At 44.2% G+C, this 22393-nt stretch overlaps 1 non-coding gene across 1 annotated transcript; it reads left to right on the forward strand.

Annotated features, from left to right (window-relative positions):
• Positions 1 to 301: 301 nt before the first annotated feature.
• Positions 302 to 405, forward strand: LOC123571189 (small nucleolar RNA U13). Its single transcript, XR_006695367.1, has one exon. It is a non-coding gene; the product is annotated as a small nucleolar RNA U13 (small nucleolar RNA).
• The last annotated feature ends 21988 nt before the right edge of the window (positions 406 to 22393 follow it).

The following is a 22393-nucleotide window of genomic DNA, read 5'->3' on the forward strand; positions in this document are numbered from 1 at the left end:
GACAAGCCGCTGAACATCTCTCCCTAATTCTGTGTTTAGTGATGCCAGATTGGTAGCTTGAAATTGCCCATGGTGAGAGTATTTATACCTTGGAAATCAGCAAATGTAACAGGACTTGATTGTTTTGTTGATTGTCTACACTTAACCAAGTGACTCCAAGTCCAACCTGGCATCCTACATTCTAGCCGCATCACAGTGCTTTCCATAGCCTTGACTTTCAGTATGCCTTTCCACCTCTATCCTCTAACTTTTGCCATGCTGTTACCTTCTGTTGAAATCAAGCATCTTTTAAGATTTTGAGATTCTTTTGTAATTCATAAGCGTGATGACTGGGTATTCACGTGCATGTGTGAGATGTGCCACCCTGGAACCTTGTTACGACGTCAGCACATTATGGGTCTGACATGAAAAAAAAATTATCCTGAAATACCACCTTCTTCATGAGGCTGTCTCTGATTTCATTCAGTTGGAATATATGCAATGATTAAAAAAAATGGGATCTATTATTATATTATGTATGTCTACTGCTAATCGTACATGAATATTTTAACACAATTATTTATTTATTTATTTATTTATTTATTTTTAGAGACAGGGTCTCCCTCCATCACCCAGGCTGGAGTGCAGTGGAAAGATCATAGCTCACTGCAACATTGAACTCCTGGGCTCAAGCTATCCTCCCACATCTGCCTCCCAGGTGGCTGGGACCACAGGTGTGCACCACCACACCTGGCTAATTTTTAAAATTTGTGTAGAGCCAGGTGTGGTGGCTCACACCTGCAATCCCAGCCTCCCAAAGTGCTGGGATTACAGGCGTGAGCTACCTCACCCAGCCACAGTTGTTAGTGTGTATAATCATAACTGACCTTTATTAGACAGAACTGGACAAATAAAGAGACCTGGAAGGTACAGTGATAGTCATCTTTTACAGAAATACAAATATGGCTTCAAAGAGATTAAGTAACTTGCCTGATGTCACAAGGCTATTCACAGGTAAAGGGAATGGGAGATGGCTTATCTTGAATGCCTTTGGCATAAATGTGTATTCACATATAAGGAAGTAGCTATTCAGTGATCTTCTTCCTAACCTGGTTTTGGAAAGGAGCCTTTCGGAAGTGTCCTTAGACCAAAGAGTGTGACTTAATTATAAAATATAATTTGTTTATTATTATTATTTTTGCAGTTGCAAGATTTAACAGAGTGAAAACAGCTCCCATACAATGGGAAGGGACCCAAAGGGGGTTGCCACTCCCTGCTCGAAAGACTGGGTTTATATCCCAATCATTGTCCCTCCCCCGTGCTCTCAGGCGATATATGATTTGACTATTTCTTTACCTCCTGCTTTAGCCTAATTTGTATTCTAGTGAGCCCTCTTTACTACCTGATTGGTTGAGTGTGAGCTGAGTTACAAGCCCCGTGTTTAAAGGTAGGTGCAATCACCTTTCCCAGCTAGGCTTAGGAATTCCTAGTCGGCCTAGGAAATTCAGCTAGTCCCGTCTCTCAGTCCCCCCTCTCAACAGGAAAACCCAAGTGCTGTTGGGGAGGTTGGCCGACGACTGCTCTAACTGCTTCCTGCTGAACTGGGTGTAGTATGGGTCATGCAGTTGAGATTTCCTTGGTAGGGGTGCCTTCAATGTCATTAACACTGGAGTACGGGCTAGCAGGCTGGTCCAGGGGTCCGCAGTAGAATCTTAGTCATGGACTGCATTTGGGGCTCCATTTGAAGAACCAGTTGTAGTTTTACAGCTTTGATTCTAGAAGAGACAAACTTAACAAGGAGGTTAAAGATATAGGGATTGAAATGTATGGCCTGAAGTGCAGGGGATTATTTCTTTGGCACATTCACAGGCCCTGACTATCTGCTTGATAGTTTTGAAAAGGCTTGGTCCAGTAAATAATAATTTGGACATCTGATGGGTGCTATCAATGCAAAAGTGAACGGTTTGGTGAAGGATTTTAAGTAATTTCCGTTGGTTAGCTGCAGGCAAAAGTATTTTTCCTTCTTCGGTGGCTAGCCATCCTGAGGGGAGGAAACTATGTCCTCGTGAGGTTCCCCATTCTATTTCTCCTGCTGAGTACTGGGGCTTGTTGCCTGGAGGGGATTACCCCATACTAGGGGTTCTTCTATAAGCATTTCTAATGGAGGGTCCCGCCTTGCGGCTCTTTCGGCTTCAATATCCATTTGGCGGTTCCCTTCTATTTCCCTTTCCTTTCCTTTCTGATGACCCGGCAGTGTAAGACTGCCACCCCTTTAGGTTTCTGTACTGCCAATAATAATCTCCTAATGGCTTCCTGATGTTTGATAGGTGTTCCCTCGGAAGTTAGGAATTCCCTTTCTCTCCATATTGCTGCGTGGGCATGGAGAACTAGGTAAGCAGACTTAGAGTCTGTATATATATTTATCCTTTTTCCTTCTTCTAATTCTAGTGTATAATGGCCCCTGCTTTTGCTAGGCTGTCTCTCCCTAACAAAGGAATGGGGCTTTCAGGCATAATTAGAAAGGCATGTGAAAAGAGTAAAGTTCCCCAGTCACAACTTAGTGGCTGGGAGAAGTATCTAGTGACTGGCTGTCCTAGGACCCCTCAGATAGTGACAGATCTGGAGGACAGTTGTCCGGGACAGGAGAGTAAGACTGAGAAGGCTGCATCAGTGTCCAGGAGACAGTTAACCTCCTGGCCCTCAATGGTCAAGCATACCTGGGGCTCTGTGAGGGTGATGGCATGGGCTGGTGCTTGCCCCGGGCACCCTCAGTCCTGCTGCTGGATCATCTGGTTAGTGGCTTCTGACTCAGAGGACCTTCATCCCCTGGGGCGGTGGGCCTTCCAGTGATTCCCTTGACATAAGGGGCATGGATGGGGGGGAGCTTATTTCTATTCAGACAGTCTTTTTTAAAGTGTCCTTGTAGACTGCATTGGAAGCAAGCCCTATTAGGCATTCGATTTGCCCAGACTTTCCCTGTTCCAGAGCCTCCAAAGTCCACTTTCCTGAGCACCATGACTAAAGCGGTAGCCTTTTTTAAATCCCGTTTGTCCCGTTCCACCTGCTCCTCCTGATCTCTATTATAAAACACCGAGGTTGCCAAGTTCAACAGGGTTTCTAAGTTTTGCTCCGGGCCTAAGGCGGACTTTTGACTTTTTTTTTCCTAATATCTGTAGCTGACTGAGTGATAAACTTATTGTTTAAGATTAGTTGGCCATCAGTGGAGTCAGGTGACAGGGAGGTATGCTTCCTCAATGCCTCCCTTAGTCTCTCCAGAAAGGCAGTAGGATTTTCTTCCTTTCCCTGTGTTATAGTGGACATCATTGAATAATTTAGAGGCTTCTTCCTAGTTTTCCTTAGTCCTTCTAGCATACAAGTTAGCAAATGTCTGCGGCACCAATTTCCATGTTCTGATTCTGTGTCTCAATGAGGGTCTACACTGGGAACTGCCTGCTAGCCTGTGGGGAATTGTTCTTTTTCCTCTGTTGTCATCCTATCATTGACCTGACTGAGATACCAGAAATCGCCAAACTCTCAGGCTGCAGTTATGGTGGCACTTCTCTCATTTGGGGTTAGTGTCTGATCTAGCAGTAACATTGTATCTCTCCATGTCAGATCAACTTCCCTTGGAAGTTAGGAATTCCTTTTCTCTCCATATTGCTGCATGGGCATGGAGGACTAGGTAAGCATACTTAAGAGTCTGTATATATATTTATATATTTATATACATACAGTTCTGAACAGTTGAGGTGTGCTCACAATGAGGTTTCCTCTAAAGGTTATTTTTCTACTTTCAGCAAAGCAGTTGCCGCTACTAGTTGAATGCATTTGGCCCATCCGAGGGTACCTGGGTTAAGGATTTTTGATAGGAAGGCTACTGGTTGTCAGCGGCTTCAGTGTTTTCGGGCTACGCCCTTGTTTACACTGTCAACAAGGTAGTATTGGCGTCACGGAGAAGACCTTCAATTATCAATTATAGGTTTTAAATTTACCCTGGCTTTTAAAGGAATAGGGCACACTGTTTTTTTCTTTACTACTTCTATCTTTCTATCTCTCTCTGCCTCTCTTTCTTTGTAGATGGATTTTGGGAACAGAGGGGAAGGATGTTCGCTTATTGCTCCCATTTGCCACTATAGGAATATGCGCCTCCCTTTAATTTACTCAATTTGCTTTCATCCTGATCTATTATGTTGTTGTAGACCCAGTTCCAGTGGTTAAAGTACTGGGTTATCAGTTCTAAGGCCCTCGCAAGGGTATTGGGGAATGGGTCCGACATAGCCCGTGTAGAGAGCTGTATACCTAAATTGGCAGGGACACCACTGACAAGACTCCCTGGGTTCATAGCCTAGAGGCCTAGGGACATAGCGTAAAGCTTCCTTAGATCCCTTTGGAGCCAGAACCTGCTCTAATACTTGGGAGAGGAAGTGAAAGTCTGAAGCATTAGTGCCTAGGAGGCAGGGATCGGAGGAAGTAGATTCAGAGGTAAGGAGAATTTTGGGGCTACACTTTCAAGAAAGTCATGGTTGGGACCCAGGAGGTATGGGTCAGAAGGAAAGGTAGGAGTGCATGCATGGGCAACTATTGAGTAGCGACTTCCGGCTGCACCATGATCTCAACCGGCTAATGCCAGGAATTCAGGATGACAGCTTTCTGCCTCTAGTCAACCCTTGGCTTCCCCAGGAAAATTGAGAAAGTGGAGGCTGGTTCCAGGCAGACCAATGCTCCCAACCCAGAAGGATTGGGGGTTGTTAGAAAGCCTTTTCCCAGGAAGCCTCACACCTGAGTCTTAAGTCCGGCAGCCACGCTAATCATTTTTAACTGACCGACAGGTGCCCGGTATTTTCCTCCAATTCTAAGGAAGGATAGGACAGAATAGCAAGTGAAAGTGGTCCGACATTACTCACTGCTTTGGAGAATCCCCATTCGGGCCACCAGATGTTACCGGCAGGTCTTTGTTCTTAGAGCTCCCAAGATGTGGCGGGCCGCTCCCAAGATGGGGGCAGGCCTTTTGTTCTCTGACCTGGGGTTCTTGGCCTCACGGATCCAAGGAATGGAACCTTGGGCCATGCAGTGAGTGTTATAGTTCTGTTGGAAGCTGGGGGTCATGGAAGAGAACCTTGGAACCCAGCAACTAGTGTTCAGCTCAATTAGGATGAAGCCGGGACTTAGCCGTGCAGGAACAATGGCGAGCCTTTAGCCGGATTGGGAGTGGCAGTGGGTGCCCTGCTGGATCAGAAATGCAGCGGACACCCTGCCAGATCCAGAGGGGTGGAAGTCAACGGTGGGTCTGGGATGGTGGGGAATAGCAGTGGTGAACGGCGAGTGAAAGCTCAGCTCGAGCAGTAACAAACATGGACCAGAAAAGTATGCAGTTGCAAGATTTAACAGAGTGAAAACAGAGGTACCATACAATGGGAGGGGACCCAAAGGGGGTTGCCTAATTATAAAATATAATTTAAAATGGAATATTGGGGCCGGGCGTGGTGGCTCACACCTGTAATCCCAGCACTTTGGGAGGCCGAGGCAGGTAGATTGCCTGAGCTCAGGAGTTCGACACCAGCCTGGGCAACATGATGAAATCCCGTCTCTACTAAAATACAATAAATTAGCAGGGTGTAGTGGTGGGCGCCTGTAATCCCAGATACTCGGGAGGCTGAGGCAGCAGAATTGCTTGAATCTGGGAGGCAGAGGTTGCAGTGAGCCAAGATTGTGCCATTGCACTCCAGCCTGGGTGACAGAGCGAAACTCGTCTCAAATAATAATAATAATAATCATAATAATAATAAAATGGAATATTCTACCCAAGACTATTGCAGGAGATTATAATGCAGAAACAGATTATGAGAATCCAGTATCTTCTTTTGAGCCAGATATTGTATAAACATGTATATTTTCTTTTCTTTTCTTTTGCTTTCTTTTTTTTTTTTTTCTGAGACAGGGTCTTGCTCTGTTGCCCAGGCTGGAGTGCAGGGTGCAATCTTGGCTCACTGCAACCTCTGCCTCCAGGGTTCAAGCAATTCTTCTGCCTCACCCCCCTAAATAGCTGGGATTACAGGCGTGCGCCACCACGCCTGGCTAATTCTAATTTTTGTATTTTTAGTAGAGACGGGGTTTCATCATGTTGGCCAGGCTGGTCTCGAACTCCTGACCTCAAGTGATCTGCCCACCTTGGTCTCCCAAAGTGCTGGGATTACCGGTGGGAGCTACCACACCTGGACTATTATTATTTATTTTTTACTGGCTTATTTCTCCAGGAAAATGAACCAGATATTAAAGTGATATTGCAGAAATGTAGAACTTTTTTTGTTTGTTTTGGAAAATACAGTTATTTTTCACAAACATGTTATTTATCTTAACATTTAATGGGCTAATTTATTACTTTTAAACAAATTAAATTTTTTTTATATTTCTCAATTTTGATTTCTAATATGATAAATATTGATATATTTTATTTATTTGTTTTACAGGTAGGGGCTTGAGCTGGCTCTGTCACCCAGGCTGGGGTACAGTGGCATGATCACAGTTCACTGCAGCCTTGACCTCCTGGCTCAAGCTATCCTCCTGCCTCAGACTCCTGAGTAGCTGAGACTACAGGCACATGCCACCATGCCCAGCTATTTTTTTTGTAGAGACAGGGTCTCACTATATTGCCCAGGCTGGTCTTGAACTTCTAGGCTCAAGTGATCCTCATGCCTCAGCCTTCCAAAGGGCTGGGATTACAGGTGTGAGCTACCAAGCCTGGCCTCTCAATATTTTTCTTTTTTGTTTCTCTATGAAAACATTTTCTTATTCTTTTCTTCTTTTGCATATGGGAAAAGAAGGAACTCAATACTTTTTAATCCAAAAATGGAAAGTTTGAGAGTTGCTGTTCTAAGGCCTTCTTACTCAAAGGATGCTCCGTTGATCAGCACTAATTTGAACATCCTGTGAGCTTGTTAGAAATGCAAACTCTCAGGCCCCACCTGAGACTGACTAAATGAGAATATACATTTTACCATGATCCTCAGGTGATTTGTATGCACCTCAGGTGATTTTGTATGATTTGTAAGGTTTCAGAGGCTAAGCATGGTGGTTCACGCCTGTAATCTCAACACACTGGGAGTTGAGCTTGAGTCCAGTTGGTCAAGGCTGCAGTGAACTATGATGGGGCCACTGCACTCCAGCCTGACAGAATGAGATCCTGTCTTAAAAAAAAAAAAAAAAAAAAAAAAAAGGCCAGGCATGGTGGCTCGTGCCTGTAATCCCAGCACTTTAAGAGGCTGAGGCAGGAGGATCAGTTGAGGCCAGGAGTTCGAGACCAGCCTGGCAAAAATACAAAAATTAGCTGGGCATGGTGGGGCTTGCCTGTGGTCTCAGCTACTTGGGAGGCTGAGGCATGAGAATCACTTGAACCTGGGAGATGGAGGTTGCAGTGAGCTGAGATTGTGACACTGCACTCCAGTCTGGGCTACAGAGTGAGATTCTGTCTCAAAAAAAAGAAAAGTTCCAGCCGCGGTGGCTCACGCCTGTAATCCCAGCACTTTGGAAGGCCGAGGAGGGTGGATCACTTGAGGTCAGGAATTCGAGACCAGCCTGGCTAACATGGTGAAACCCCATCTCTACTAAAATACAAAAATCAGCCGGGCATGGTGGCATGCGCCTGTAATCCCAGCTCCTCAGGAGGCTGAGGCAGGAGAGTCACTTGAACCTGGGAGGCAAAGGTTGCAGTGAGTCAAGATCACACCACTGCACTCCAGCCTGGGCGAGACTCCATCTTAAAAAAAAAAAAAAAAAGTTTGAGAAACATTGGTCTAGAGGAGTTAAAAAGTCTTCTTGAAGGAGATGACACTCAAGTTTTGTATGAGGAGGAGGAGGAAGAGCAGTTGGGTGGGGTGGGACTGACTGTAGACAGATGACTCAAGGAGGGAGAAGAGCTTGGGTGAAGGCATAGTAGAGAGAAATGTCATGATACACTGGAAAACTACACAGAGAACATATCTAAATTCTTGGTAACATTTAGACATCTAAAATATTAATTATGGTGATTACAATATTCTACAGTAAAAACCAGGAGCTAAAACTGCCTGTAGTCCTCTTCCTGGGGACAAATTTTAATTGTTTTTCATCTTCAGCTTCCTACATGGGATAAAATTTCAAATTTATAAAATAAAAATAAAATAAGGAAAAATATGTATAATTATATATATAGATGTTCACTGAAGACAATCTCAGAAACAGCAATCTATTCAATCATAGAGAAGTGATTAAGTACAGTAATCATATATTCATTCCATGAGGTTATTTTCTGAAATGGTCATACTTCACAACGTCAGTCTCTATTCTCTTACCTTGCTTTGTTTTTCTTGATAATATCTGACATTTTACTATATATGAATTGTTCATTGCATGTCTCTTCTACTGGAATTAAGCTTACAGGGTAAGGGACTTCTCTTATTCACTACTAGCAATCCTCAGCATCTAAAATAGTCTAAGCTGGGCACAGTGGCTCACACCAGTAATCCCAGCTACTCAGAAGACTGAAGGAGGAGAATCTCGTGAGCCCAGGAGTTCAAGGCTGCAGTGAACAATGATCTTGCACTCCAGCCTGGGCAACAGAGTGAGATTCTAGCTCCAAAAAAAAAAAAAAGAGGCCGGGCACAGTGACTCACGCCTATAATCCCAGCACTTTAGGAGGCCACACCAGAAGGAGAGCTTGAGTCCAGGAATTGGAGACCAGCCTGGGAGACCATGTCTCTATAAATAATAATAATAAAAAAAAACTAGTGGAACGTGGTGGCACATGCTTGTGGTCCCAGCCACTCTGGAGGCTGAAACAGGTGGATTGTTTGAGCCCTAGAGTTTGAACCTGAGAGATTGAGGCTACAGTGAGCCGTGATCACTCCACTGCACTCCAGCCTGGGCAACAGAGAGAGACCCTGTCTCTTTATTTTATTTTTTCTGTTAATGATGAGCTTCTATAGACCCTGTCTCAAAAAAAAAAAAAAAAAAAAAAAAAAAAAAAAAAAAGTCTAGCACATTGTAGGAAGTGTATAGTTGTTGGCTATATGCATGAATGAAACGTAAAACTTTATTGGGATAAAATATTTAGTTAAAATACAGAAAATACAATGAAATGTGTTCTCTCATTAAAACAATGAAAAAATGACATGTTGACAGAGACTCGAATTTTGGAACTTGGAGACAATGGTCACCAAGGTAATACAGAAAAATCAAAATGGTTCAATAGGAGAGGATTGTCAGCAATGTTCTTCTCTCTCTTTCTCGTTAATATTATTGTTTCAAAACTGTGCAATGAAAAAATTAGAAAAATGAGGGCAAAGTTATGGACAGAATATTATGTTTGTCAAGCTTATTTTTGACAAATGGAGCCCTGTATTCCAAGATGGGAAGGGACAGTCCTTGGAGCTTTCAGAGAGAGTAAAGTACAGAGAAGCAGAATGATTTGCTTAGTGTTTGAACAATAGGTAACAGAACACTGGGCAACTTCTGTATTTTTGTAAAGACAGGGTTTTGCTATGTTAGCCAGGCTGGTCTCAAACTCCTGAGCTCAAGTGATCTGGCTGCCTCGGCCTCCCAAAGTGCTGGGATTACAGGCATTAGCCACCACACCCAGTGTTCTTCATCTTTTAAAACTCAACACTATAGTCATTTCTCTGGGAAGCCCACCCTGATCCTCCCCTTTCCCCACTATAGATATTTCCTAGTCCTGTGTTCTGCCAGCATTTGGTACACCTCTCTATTAGCATCTAGCATTATCTTTGAAGATATCTACTTACCTTATTAGACTGGGGCTATCCCAGCTAGTTATCCTTTCCTCTTGAATCTGAGTAGACTCTATAACTGCTTTGATGAATAAAATATGGTAGAAATAATGCTGTTTCAGTTTCCAAGCCCAGATCTTAAAAGACTAAAAGCTTCCACGTCCTATTTCCTGGAACCCTGCTTCTTGAGGTCCTTAGGTGTCAAGTAAGATATCTGACATTTCTTTTGGAGAGACCTCATAGATAGGCATTGAGACTAGAAGGACCTGGCTGAGCCTAGCCTTTATGAGAGGGTGAAGTGCCCTGCTGAGTCAGCCTTTCAATTGTCCTTGCCAATATGTCAATCATGGAAGTGGAGCAGTCTTGGAACCTCCGGACTGTCCCAACTGCTAGCCAAATACCATCAACTGACCCCTGTTAATTCCCGGTGGGGAAGAAGAATCGGCAATCCAAGCCTCACCCCTAATATTGGCCCACAGAATCAAGAGAAATAATGCATTTTTTTAAAAAAAGCAGCTAAGTTTGGGAATAGTTTGTTATACAACAACTGATAACTGGAACAGAATTTGATACCTGGAAATGGGGTGCTTCTATAACTATAACCACCCAATGGGTTTACCTTGCCTACTGCCTAAACAGAGCCAATTTATCAAGACAGGGGAACTGCAATAGAGAAAGAGTAATTCACACAGAGTCGGCTGTGCAGAAGACTGAAGTTTTATTATTACTCAAATCAGTCTCCCCAGGCATTCAGGGATCGGTTTTTAAGAACAACTTGGTGGCTGGGGGGAAACCAGTGAGCCGGGAGTGCTGATTGGTTTGGTCAGAGATGAAATCATAGGGAGTAAAGCTGTCTTCTTGAGCTGAGTCAGTTCCTGGGTAGGGGCCACAAGATCAGATGAGCCATTTTATTGATCCAGGTGGTGTCAGCTGATCCATCAAGTGCAGGGTCTGCAAAATATCTCAAGCACTGATCTTAGGAACAGTTTAGGGAGGGTGAGAATCTTGTAGCCTCCAGCTGCAGGACTCCAAAACCATAATTTCTCATCTTGTCGTTAATCTGTTAGTTTTACAAAGGCATTCTAGTCCCCAGACAAGAAGGAGGTTTGTTTTGGGAAAGGGCTGTTATCATCTTCGTTTTAAACTGTAAACTATGGTCAGGCGCAGTGGCTTATGCCTGTAATCCCAGCACTTTGGGAGGCTGAGGTGGGTGGATTACTTGAGGTCAGGAGTTTGAGACCAGCCTGGCCAACATGGTGAAACCCCGCCTCTACTAAAAAGACAAAAATTAGCCAGGCATGGTGGCGGGCAGCTGTAATCCCAGCTACTTGGGAGGCTAAGGCAGGGAGAATTGCTTGAACCTTGGAGGCAAAGGTTGCAGTGACGTGAGACTGCGCCACTGCACTCCAGCCTGAGTGACAGAGCGAGACTCTGTCTCAAACAAAACAAAACTATAAACTAAGTTGCTCCCAAAGTTAGTTCAGCCTATGCCCAGGAATGAATAACTTGGAGATCTGACCTAACGAACTCCATCTTGCTTAAAGGTTAGAAGCAAGGTGGAGTTGATTAGGTCAGATCTCCGTCAATGTCTCAGTTACAATTTTGCAATGGCGGCTTCATAACAACCCAAAATATATGACATTGGCTTTGGGACTGAGCAATGGGTGGAGATTTGAAGGGTCTCGAGGAGTCTATTACTGCATGCTGGAAAGGCCTAGAGGATATTGTTGGTGAGGACTTGTTACTGGAAGCTGGAGGAAAGTTTGGCAATGCTGTCCCTTGAGGTAACATGGAAAATAGAAAGGTACCTAATGAAATTATGGATCTGGCTGGGGAGGTTCCAGGCAGAAAGTACAGTGTCAGCTGTCTCTTCCTAGTTGGCTATGATGAGATATGAGAAGGACCCAGGGTAGTATTTCTAGTTCGAATAAGAATCTCAAAGGAGCTGGGCACGGTGGCCACCTGTAATCCTAGCACTTTGGGAGGCTGAGGCGGGTGGATCTTAGGCCAGGAGTTTGAGACCAACCTGGGCAACCTGATGAAACCCGTCTCTACTAAAATACAAAAAATTAGCCGAGTGTGGTGGTGTGCGCCTGTAGTCCCAGCGACCCGGGAGGCTGAGGTATGAGAATTGCTTGAACCCTGATGTCGGAGGTTGCAGTGAGCCGAGGTTGCGCTACTGCACTCCAGCCTGGATGACAGATTGAGATGCTCTGTCTTAGAAAAAAAAAAAAAAAAAAAGGAAGAAATGGCCTTAGGGTAACAATTAAGACCATGGTGTTGCCAGTAAAATGATATCACAGGGCAAAGACAAGTCAAGCACACAATGTAAAACCTTTTGTTAAGAGATCAGAAAGATTTAAGGCAGTGTCTCATAGATACTTTCAAAATCATTTCCAAGGAAAAAATTCTAAGGAACTTAATTTTGTGCCTTATAGACCTTCTGTGCTAAACAATTGAGTTTCTCAGTCTTACTGCTGTGGTGCCACAGCAGCTTTACAGGAGGCCCAAGGTAGAGAAAGGCTATTTGAAAGAGATTTGTGGGTGTGGTGCTTTGCTAATGGAGTGAAGTATAACTTGACATATGGGAAACTCCCCAAATTTTAGAAAGATTACATTAGCTTGGCCTGAAACCTACTGAGATAGTACAAAATGAAGAGGTCTTTAGATCCCCTCTTTTCCCCCGCCCCGCCTGGTAGGGCAGAAAGCAGACTAAGAGGCCGGGCGCGGTGGCTCAAGCCTGCAATCCCAGCACTTTGGGAGGCCGAGACGGGCGGATCACGAGGTCAGGAGATCAAGACCATCCTGGCTAACACGGTGAAACCTCGTCTCTACTAAAAATACAAAAAATTAGCCGGGCGCGGTGGCGGGCGCCTGTAGTCCCAGCTACTCGGAGGCTGAGGCGGGAGAATGGCGTGAACCCGGGAGGCGGAGCTTGCAGTGAGCCGAGATCGCGCCACTGCACTCCAGCCTGGGAGACACAGCGAGACTCCGTCTCAAAAAAAAAAAAAAAAAAAGAAAGAAAGCAGACTAAGAAAACTGCTCAGCTACAAAAATGGGCTATTTCTTATGGAAAAGGAAGGATGACTCAGAGGGCAGAATCAAAATTCACAGAGAATCATCTGTAGGGAGCAGAACTGGCAAAATATGCCTAGCTGGATTTCAGAATTTCTATGCGTCAGTGACTGCTATGTGCTTTTGTTCCCCACCACCACCTCTTTTGTTTATTGTTTTTGTTTTTTGAGACAGGGTCTTGTTCTGTCACCTAGTCTGGGGCACAGTGGCACAGTCACAACCCACTACAGCCTTGATTTCCTGGGCTTAAGCGATCCTCCTGCTGTGCACCCCACCTCCGCCCCAAGTAGCTGGGACCACAGATACGTGACACTATGCCCAGCTAATTTTTTTCTTTTTGTTTTTGAGATGGAGTTTTGCTCTGTCGCCCAGGCTGGAGTGCAGTGGCGCAATCTTGGCTCACTGCAACCTCCACCTCCCGGGTTCAAGGGATTATCCTGCCTTAGCCTCCCGAGTAGCTGGAACTACAGGTGCATGCCACCACTCCTGGCTAATTTTTTGTATTTTTAGTAGAGACGGGGTTTCACTGTGTTAGCCAGGATGGTCTCCATCTCCTGACTTCGTGATCCGCCCGCCTCAGCCTCCCAAAGTGCTAGGATTACAGGCGTGAGCCACTGAGCCCGGCCTAATTTTTTTTTTTTTGTAGAGATGGAGTCTCCCTATGTTACCTAGGCTGGTCTCAAACTCCTAGGCTCAAGGGATCTTCCCTCCTCAGCCTCCCAAAGTGTTGGGATTACAGGCCGGGTGTGGTGGCTCACGCCTGTAATCCCAGCACTTTGGGAGGCTGAGGTGGGTAGATCACCTGAGGTCAGGAGTTCCAGACCAGCCTGACCAACATGGCGAAACTCCATCTCTACTAAAAATGCAAAAAATTAGCAGAGCCTGGTGACAGGTGCCTGTAATCCCAGCTACTTGGGAGGCTGAGGCAGGAGAATCGCTTGAACCCAGGAGGTGGAGGTTGCAGTGAGCCAAGATCTCACCACTGCACTCCAACCTGGGTGACAGAGAAAGACTCCATTTCAAAAAAAAAAAAAAAAAAGTCTTGGGATTACAGGCATGAGCTACCATGCCAGGCTACCACCTCTTTTGAACAGAAGTGTCTATTGCTGTTCTTATGCCTCTGTCACCATTATAGCTGGTTATGTAAGGAGCAGATAGCAGATAACTTATGTCTTTAGTTCACAAGTCTTCAGGTTGAAAAGAACAATACTTAAGGAGCTACACCCTAGGAACTACATCTGAGGAGCCCACCTCCACATCTGGAACTTATTCAGATGATGAGATCATGAACCTTGATCCTGAGTCTGATGCTGTAATGTGCTGAATTTTGCTGGGTAGGTCCTTTGAAGATGTGAATATATTTTGCATGTGCGAGGAATGTAAATAATTTGTGGCCCGAGGGCTGACTATTACAGATTAAAGATGGTTGTAAATTCTTTGATACTCTTACCATTGACAGGTGGGTGAGAGTATCAAAGAGTGCCTCCTCTTGAGTCTGGGTGGCCTCTGTGATTGCTTTGACCAATAGAATACTGCAGAAGTGACACTGTGCTACCTTCCAAGCCCAGAAAATTTAGACTGGTAACCACTATTTCCTGCCTCTTGGGAACACTGTCTCTTGGAGCCCACCACATACTTGACTGGAGAGATCACATTAAAACTACACAGAGAGATAGAGGGGCCTAAATGAAGCCAGCTTTCCAGCCATTCCTGCCAAGGCTTAAGGAATGTGAGTGAAGGTTCAAGGCATGTGAGTGAATACCATCGAGTGACCCCAGTTGACTTCATGTGGAACAGCAGACGTGATCTGCCGAGCCCTGACTGAAGACCTGACCCGCACAATTATGAGCAATAATAAAACGGTTGTTGGTGAAGCCACTAAGCTCTGGAGTAGTTTGTTACACAGCAGTGGATGACGGAAACACTCCATGACTTTGGGTCAGCGTCTCCTCTCTAGGAGTATTTTCCCAACTTCAGCAGTGTTAGGCTAGGTCAGGTGAACTCTAAGGGCCTTTATAGCTCTGATTTTTCGTTTCAGTGAATACTAGTTGAAGTAGGTTGGGCTACTTCTGATGGCATGCAGACATTTGTTGGATGACCAGAGGAACATAGAATTTGTATAATTAGGTACGCAGGCCGGGTGTGGTGGCGCATTCCTGTAATCCCAGCACTTTGGGAGGCTGAGGCAGGTGGACCAGGAATTTGAGAGCAGCCTGGACAAGATGGTGAAACCCCATCTCTACAAAATATACAAAAGCTAGCTGGGCGTGGTAGTGTACATCTATAGTCCCAGCTACTTAGAAGGCTGAGGTGGGAGGATTGCTTGAGACTGGGAGGCAGAGGTTGCAGTGAACCAAGATCAGGCCACTGCACTCCAGCCTGGGTGACAGAATGAGACCCTGTTTCAAAAAAAAAAAAAAAGTTGCAATAAACATTTAATTAAATTAATTAATTTATTTATTTGAGACAGAGTCTCACTTTGTCATCCAGGCTAGAGTGCAGTGGCGTGATCTCGGCTCACTCCAACCTCTGCCTCCCGGGTTCAAGCCATTCTCCTGCCTCAGCCTCCCAAGTAGCTGGGATTACAGGTGCCCGCCACTGTGCCTGGCTAATTTTTGTAGTTTTAGTAGAGATGGGGTTTCACCATCTAGGCCAGGCTGGTCTCGAACTCCTGACCTCGTGATCCACTCGCCTCGGCCTCCCAAAGTGCTGGGATTACAGGCATGAGCCACCATGACTGGACACAATAAATATTTTAATGAGGATGAAAACGAGCTGAGTAAGTAGAAGTGAAGGGAAGGACACTTTAGGAAGAATGAACAGTACATGCAGACTCAAAAGCCTGGAAAGTTTAGGAAATTGTGATCATTTCAGAATTGTTGAAGTAGCAAGTACAAGAAAGAATGGGGGAGATGACGCTGGAAAGTTAGGCAAGGGCCAGGTTGTGCAGAGACTCCTGTGCCTAGCCAAGTGTTTTAGGTTTTATGTGTAGACCATGAGAGTGCCATTGAACACAAAATTGTGATTAAATTGTCTTATAAGAAAAGTTATATATATATAATATATAAAAAGTTATATATGTGTATAGTTTTTGTTTCTGAGACAGAGTCTCCCACTGTCACCCAGGCTGGAGTGCAGTGGCATAATCTAGGCTCACTGTAACCTCTGCCTCTCTGGTTCAAGCAATTCTCATGCCTCAGCTTCCTGAGCACTGGGACTACAGGTGTGCACCACCATGCTGGGCTACTTTTTGTATTTTTAGTAGAGGTGGGGTTTAACATGTTGACCAGGCTGGTCTTGAACTCTTAGCCTCAAGTGATCTGTCCCCCTTGGCCTCCCAAAGTGCTGGGATAGCAGGTATGAGCCACCATGCCCAGCCATAGTTTTGTTTTGTTTTTTTTTTTTTGCTAGTCAAATGAAGCAGCTGGAGTGGAGAAAAAACAAATAAAGCTCTAACTGGTTGTGACATTAGTTGTAAACACCACTGGACTCAGACAGCCAGGTAAGTAATCTTATCCCTTTTTTTGTAGATATGGAAAATGAGGCTTTTGCAGGTTTTGTCACCTGTCCAAGATCACATAACTAGTAGGAGCTCCAGACCAGCCTGACCAACATGGCGAAACCCTGTCTCTACTAAAAATACAAAAAATTAGCGGGGCATGGTGACAGGCGCCTGTAATCCCAGCTACTCGGAGGCTGAGGCAGGAGAATTGCTTGAACCCAGGAGGTAGAGGTTGCGGTGAGCTTAAAAAACTTGGCCAGAGGTAGGGTCAGGTGCGGTGACTCACGTCTGTAATCCCAGCACTTTGGGAGGCCAAGACAGGTGGATCACGAGGTCAGCAGATCGAGACCATTCTGGCTAACACGATGAAACCCCATCTCTACTAAAAATATACAAAAAAATGAGCTGGGCCTGGTGGTGGGTGCCTGTAGTCCCAGCTACTCTGGAGGCTGAGGCAGGAGAATGGCGTGAACCTGGGAGGTGGAACTTGCAGTGAGCCAAGATCGTGCCACTGCACTCCAGCCTGGGAGACAGAGCAAGACTCTGTCTCAAAAAAACAAACAAACAAACAAAAACAACAACTTGGCCAGAGGCCGGGCACGGTGGCTCACACCTGTAATCGCAGCACTTTGGGAGGCTGAGGTGGGTGGATCATTTGAGGTCAAGAGTTTGTGACCAGCCTGGCCAACATGGTAAAACCCTGTTTCTACTAATAATACAAAAATTATCTGGGCATGGTGGTAGGTGCCTGTAATCCCAGCTACTCAGGAGGCTGAGGCAGAAGAATCACTTGAACTTGGGAGTCAGAGGTTGCAGTGAGCTGAGATTGCACCTCTGCACTCCAGCCTGGGGTGTGACAGAGCGAGACTCCCTCTCAAATTAAAAAAAAAAAAAACAAAAAAGAAAAACTTGGCCAGGCATGGTGACTCATGCTTGTAATTCCAACACTTTGGGAGGCCAAGACAGGAGGATCACTTGGGGCCAGAGGATTGAGACTAGCCTGGTCAACATAGTGAGACCCTGTCTCTAGAAAAAAAAAAAAAAAAAAATCCAGTGTGGTGCATACATCTGCTCAGCAGTTTGGGAGGCTGGGGTAGGAGGATTGCTTGAGCCCAGGAGCTTGAGGCCGCTGTGAGCTATGATCATGTCACTGCGTTCTAGCCTGGCTGACACAGTGAGACCTTATCTCTAAAAACAAAAACAAACAAACAAACAAAAAAAAATCTTGAATAGTAAAAATGACCTCATTTTAAACAAATAATTTTTGAACACATTCTATCTTCCAGAAATTGTATGAAGAGATGTGAAAGTAAATGTTGTAAGTAGTATAAACTATGAATGTATTGTGGTAGAAATGATTACATTTCTTTGGAGAAATAAGAAAAGCTTCTCAGGAAATACGACATTTATGTATTATTTCTTTATTCATTATTAATTTATCATTATTTTAAATCAGAGCTAACATTCATTGAGCTCTAATCAGATGCCCGGCATTGTTCTCAATGTTTCACATGTATTATTTGGTTTATGACCTAAAACTCTAAGAAGTAGTTACTATTATTTCCCACATTATATAAACAAGGAAAATAAAGGAAAGAGAGTTTAGGTAACTTGCTCAAGGTCACCCATTAAGTAATCCTGGATTGGACCCAGGTGGATCAGACATCATGAGTTTAACCATTAGGAGGAACATTTAAACTGGATCTTTTTCTTTTTCTTTTTTTCTCACTCTGAAACTGCAGTAAAATAAACTGAGTCTTTTTTTTTTTTTGAGACAGGTCTCACTCTGTCACCCAGACTGAAGTGCAGTGGCGTGATCTCTGCTCACTGCAACCTCCACCTCCCAGGTTCAAGCTATCTCCCCGCCTCGGTCTCCGGAGTCACTGGGACTGCAGGCACAGGCTACCATGCCCGGCTAATTTTTGTATTAGTGCCCAGCCTAAACTGGGTCTTAAAAAGACAAGACTTGGGCCAGGCACAGTGACTCACTGTAATCCCAACACTTTGAGAGGCTGAGGCTGGCGGATCACTTGAGGGCAAGAGTTCAAGACCAGCCTGGCCAACATGGCAAAACCGTGACTCTGCTAAAAAAAAAAAAAAAAAAAAATTAGCCAGGCGTGGTGGCGTATACCTGTACTCTCAGCTACTTGGGAGGCTGAGGTGGGAGAATCACTTGAATCTGGGAGGCAGAGGTTCCAGGAAGCCGAGATGGCACCACTGCATTCCATCCTGGGTGACAGAGTGAGACCTGTCTCAAAAAAAAAAAAAAAAAAAAAGAGAGAGAGAGAGAAGACTGGCAGGCCAAAGGGCATTTTAGAGAGAAAAACACATGCAAATATTTGATGACATGAAAGTTCACTGTGTTCTAAGAATAGCATTCAGGGAAACTGAAATTTAGAGAAAGAAGAGTGTGTGTGTGTGTTGGGAGGCAGTTTGGGGCCATTTAATGGAGGACCTTGAATACTAGACAAAGGAGTTTGTACTTGATCCAGTAGGCTGTGAGGAGCCACTGAAGTTGTTTTTCTGTTTTTCTTAATCAAGAGAGTGATATGATTAGCTCTGTGTTTCAGAAACAGCAATCTGGTGGCAAGGGGAAATGGACTAATGGAAGGGACTGGAGGCAGAGAAAAGGTAGTTAAGACTCAGTTGCGATAGTCTAATATTGGGGCCTGAACTAGGATGGTGGCAGTGGGAACCAAGGAATGCATGGCCTAGTGCTCATTTTTATAGCAAATGTATATTTCTGATAGGACATTCTATTTTGAAAGATTATTCAATGATGGCTGTTTTTTTTTGCTTGGAGAGGCTTGGACTAAAAAGCTCGTTTTGTTTGTTTGTTTGTTTGTTTGTTTGTTTTTTAATTTGGAGGGTCAGGAACTCTACCTGCAACTCAGTGGTCCTTCTCACAGAGTAAATCAGATACACTGAGGCTTTAGGGGTCAAGAGAAACCTCCCCCTGCCCTCCAAAGGTTCACTGAAGAATCAGCTCACAAAAGGCAGATTAATTGGAGAAAAGGCATACACATTTATTTAATGCGCGTACATGGGGAGAATCATAGGGTGATTGGCCATCCCGCAGTGTGATTCAGAAGCTTGTATGCTATTCTGGCAAAACAGGTTGTGAGAGGGAGAAGAGGAATTCCGTTGAGGGCATTACTAGGGAGAATAAATGGATCAGGGAACAGAGATTAACTTGTACATTATCTTGTGAAGGGGTTGCTTCAGGTGTGGTTACAGTCTCGGTCTTATAGGGAAGGGAAGAAAAAATAATTGTTTCTTTTGGAAAGTCTGGATGTTAGGCAGATAGGGACTTTGGGTGAGACAGTATATGTGCATGTTGGGGAAGGTCAGAAAGACCTTGAGGCATCTTCAGCTCAGCATGTCAAAACGCCATATTTTGTGGTATTGGCTTTCTGGCCCCAACATTACCCTGTCTGAAACTTCACTAGAAGTTTCACACACTAAAAGCTGCTCATATCAGAATATGGCATCGCAGATGGGCTTTCAAACGGAAGAAAAACAAAGGTTAATGTTTGGTACAATCTATAAACCAGTTTCCTTAGAGTTTGGAGGGCAGTCGGGTGAGTTGTCTGGATGTAAGAGTTGAAGAATCTTCAGTTAAAGTGGAAGTAGATGCTGGCAATCTGACAGGTTTTTCTTGCCTGCAGTTTGTATGTCACCACACATGAGCTTCAGCCTGGAGGGCCTCAGGAAAAAGACAGTATCGATTGTATTGCGTCCAAGTCAGAAAAGTGGAAGAAAAATTTGGAAACGTTAGTATAGGGATTTGTAGCCAGGAAAGAATTTATGATTTCGTCCATATTATAGGCAAGTAACAAAAACTCACTAACAATGAACAGGGCTAGAATAAAATGGTGGGTGGACTATAGTTTCCTTCTAAAATATAATTTTTCTTCTAAAACATAACTTTTCTCCTTCTAGTTTCCCATTTTCAGCAAGGATAAATCATAGCAGGACCAATTAATTTGCAAAATAAGTTTTAGTCTTAATATACTTGGCCTGATTATTTGCATAAAGTGCAGCAAGAATGGTGATTGGCCATATAGGTTCTTTTAAATTGGCTTTGCTAGAACTTTTTTTTTTTTTTTTTTGAGACAATCTTTCCTGTCACCAGGCTGGAGTGCAGTGGAACGATCTTGGCTCACTGCAACCTCTGCCTACCGGGTTCAAGCGACTCTCCTGCCTCAGCCTCCCAAGTACCTGGAATTACAGGCATGCACAACCACACTCCTAAGTTCTGTATTTTTAGAGACAGGGTTTCACCATGTTGGCCAGGCTGATCTCAAACTCCTAGGCTCACCCACCCTGGCCTCCCAAAGTGCTGGGATTACAGGCACTAGCCACTGTGCTTAGCTAGAAAGTGACATTCTTTTCTTGCTGCAAGGACAGAAAACTTGTAAAGAAGCTGCACAGATAAGTTACCATGCCAGTCTTTCCAGACGTTTTATTAGCTCTATAAAGTCAACTTCTATTCCTTTAAAATATTTTTTAAATTATTTAAAAAATTATTAGTTTTCTTTTCTTTTCTTTTCTTTTCTTTTTGAGATGGAGTCTTGCTCTGTCGCCCAGGCTGGAGTGCAGTGGTGCGATTTCGGCTCACTGCAACCTCCACCTCCAGGGTTCAAGCGATTCTCCTGCCTCAGCCTCCGAGCAGCTGGGATTACAGGCGCTTGCCACCACACCTGGCTAATTTTTGTATTTTTAATAGAGACAGGGTTTCACCATGTTGCCCATACTGGTCTTGCACTCCTGATCTCAAGTGATCTGCCTGCCTTGGCCTCCCAAAGTGCTGGGATTACAGGCATGAGCCACTGCGTACAGACTTATTTTTCTTTTTGAGACAGGGTCTCATTCTGTCACCCAGGCTGGAGTGCAGTAGCATGATCATGGTTCACTGCAACCTCAAACTCCCAGGCTCAAGTGATCCTCCTACCTCTGCCTCCTGAGTAGCTGGGACCATAGGCATGCACTACCATGCTCGGCTATTTTTAAAAATTTTTTCGTAGAGATGAGATTTCATTTTGTTGCCCAGGCTGGTCTCAAACTCCTGGGCTCCAGTGATAACCCTGTTTGACCTCCTAAAGTGCTGGGATTATAGGTATGAGCCATCATGCCAGCTTAAATTATTTTTTGAGTAGACACGTGGTCTCATTATGTTGCTCAGGCTGGTCTTGAACTCCTGATCTCAAGTGATTGTCCTGCCTCAGACTCCCAAAGGGATTACAGGCATGGGCCCATGCCTGGCCTTAACCTCTATTCCTTAAAGCAGCCTGGGCATATCTGAAAATACGATATTCCTGTCAAAGCCTTGGTAAATCCAGTGTCTCCAATTGTGTCCTATTACAAAATAAAGCAGATTCTATTGAGTTTATGCAAATAACTATATTGCAATAAATTAAGAATACTCATGGCTGGGTGTGGTGGCTCATGCCTATAATCCCAGTACTTTGGGAGGCCAAGGCAGGTAGATCACCTGAGGTTGGGAATTTGAGACCAGCCTGGCCAACATGGTGAAACCCCGTCTCTACTAAAAATACAAAAATTAGCCAGGTATGCTGGCATGTGTCTGTAATCCCAGCTACTCAGGAGGCTGAGGCAGAAGAATCACTTGAACCTGGGAAGTGGAGGTTGCAGTTAGCCAAGATTGTGCCACTGCACGCCAGCCTGGGCAACAAGAGTGAAACTCCATCTCCAAATAAATAAATAAAGAAAAGAATACTGACAAATAGTTTCCACTTTCTGGAGAAATCTAATAGAAAGATAAATGCTTCAAATTTTTGTTCACAAAAGTATACTTTACCCAATTTATTGTAAGCTATAAATAGCTCAAAAGAAAAAAAATTATTGACTCCTGGAAAATAAAAGAATCAGCAATGTCTCAAACAAAAAGGTCATTAAAAACATTTTTTTTGGTTTGTTTTCTGTCAGTTCAGTCCCATGTAATTAACTCTCGTTCTACTTGATGTTGTGTTAGCAATCCTCAGGAACACATCAGTTTTTCTTTCTTTTATTTCTTTTTAAATTTTAAAAATATTTTTATAAAATAGAGATGGGG

The sequence above is a fragment of the Macaca fascicularis genome, chromosome 1 (assembly GCF_037993035.2).
Source record: "Macaca fascicularis isolate 582-1 chromosome 1, T2T-MFA8v1.1".
NCBI classification, from domain to species: Eukaryota; Metazoa; Chordata; class Mammalia; order Primates; family Cercopithecidae; genus Macaca; species Macaca fascicularis.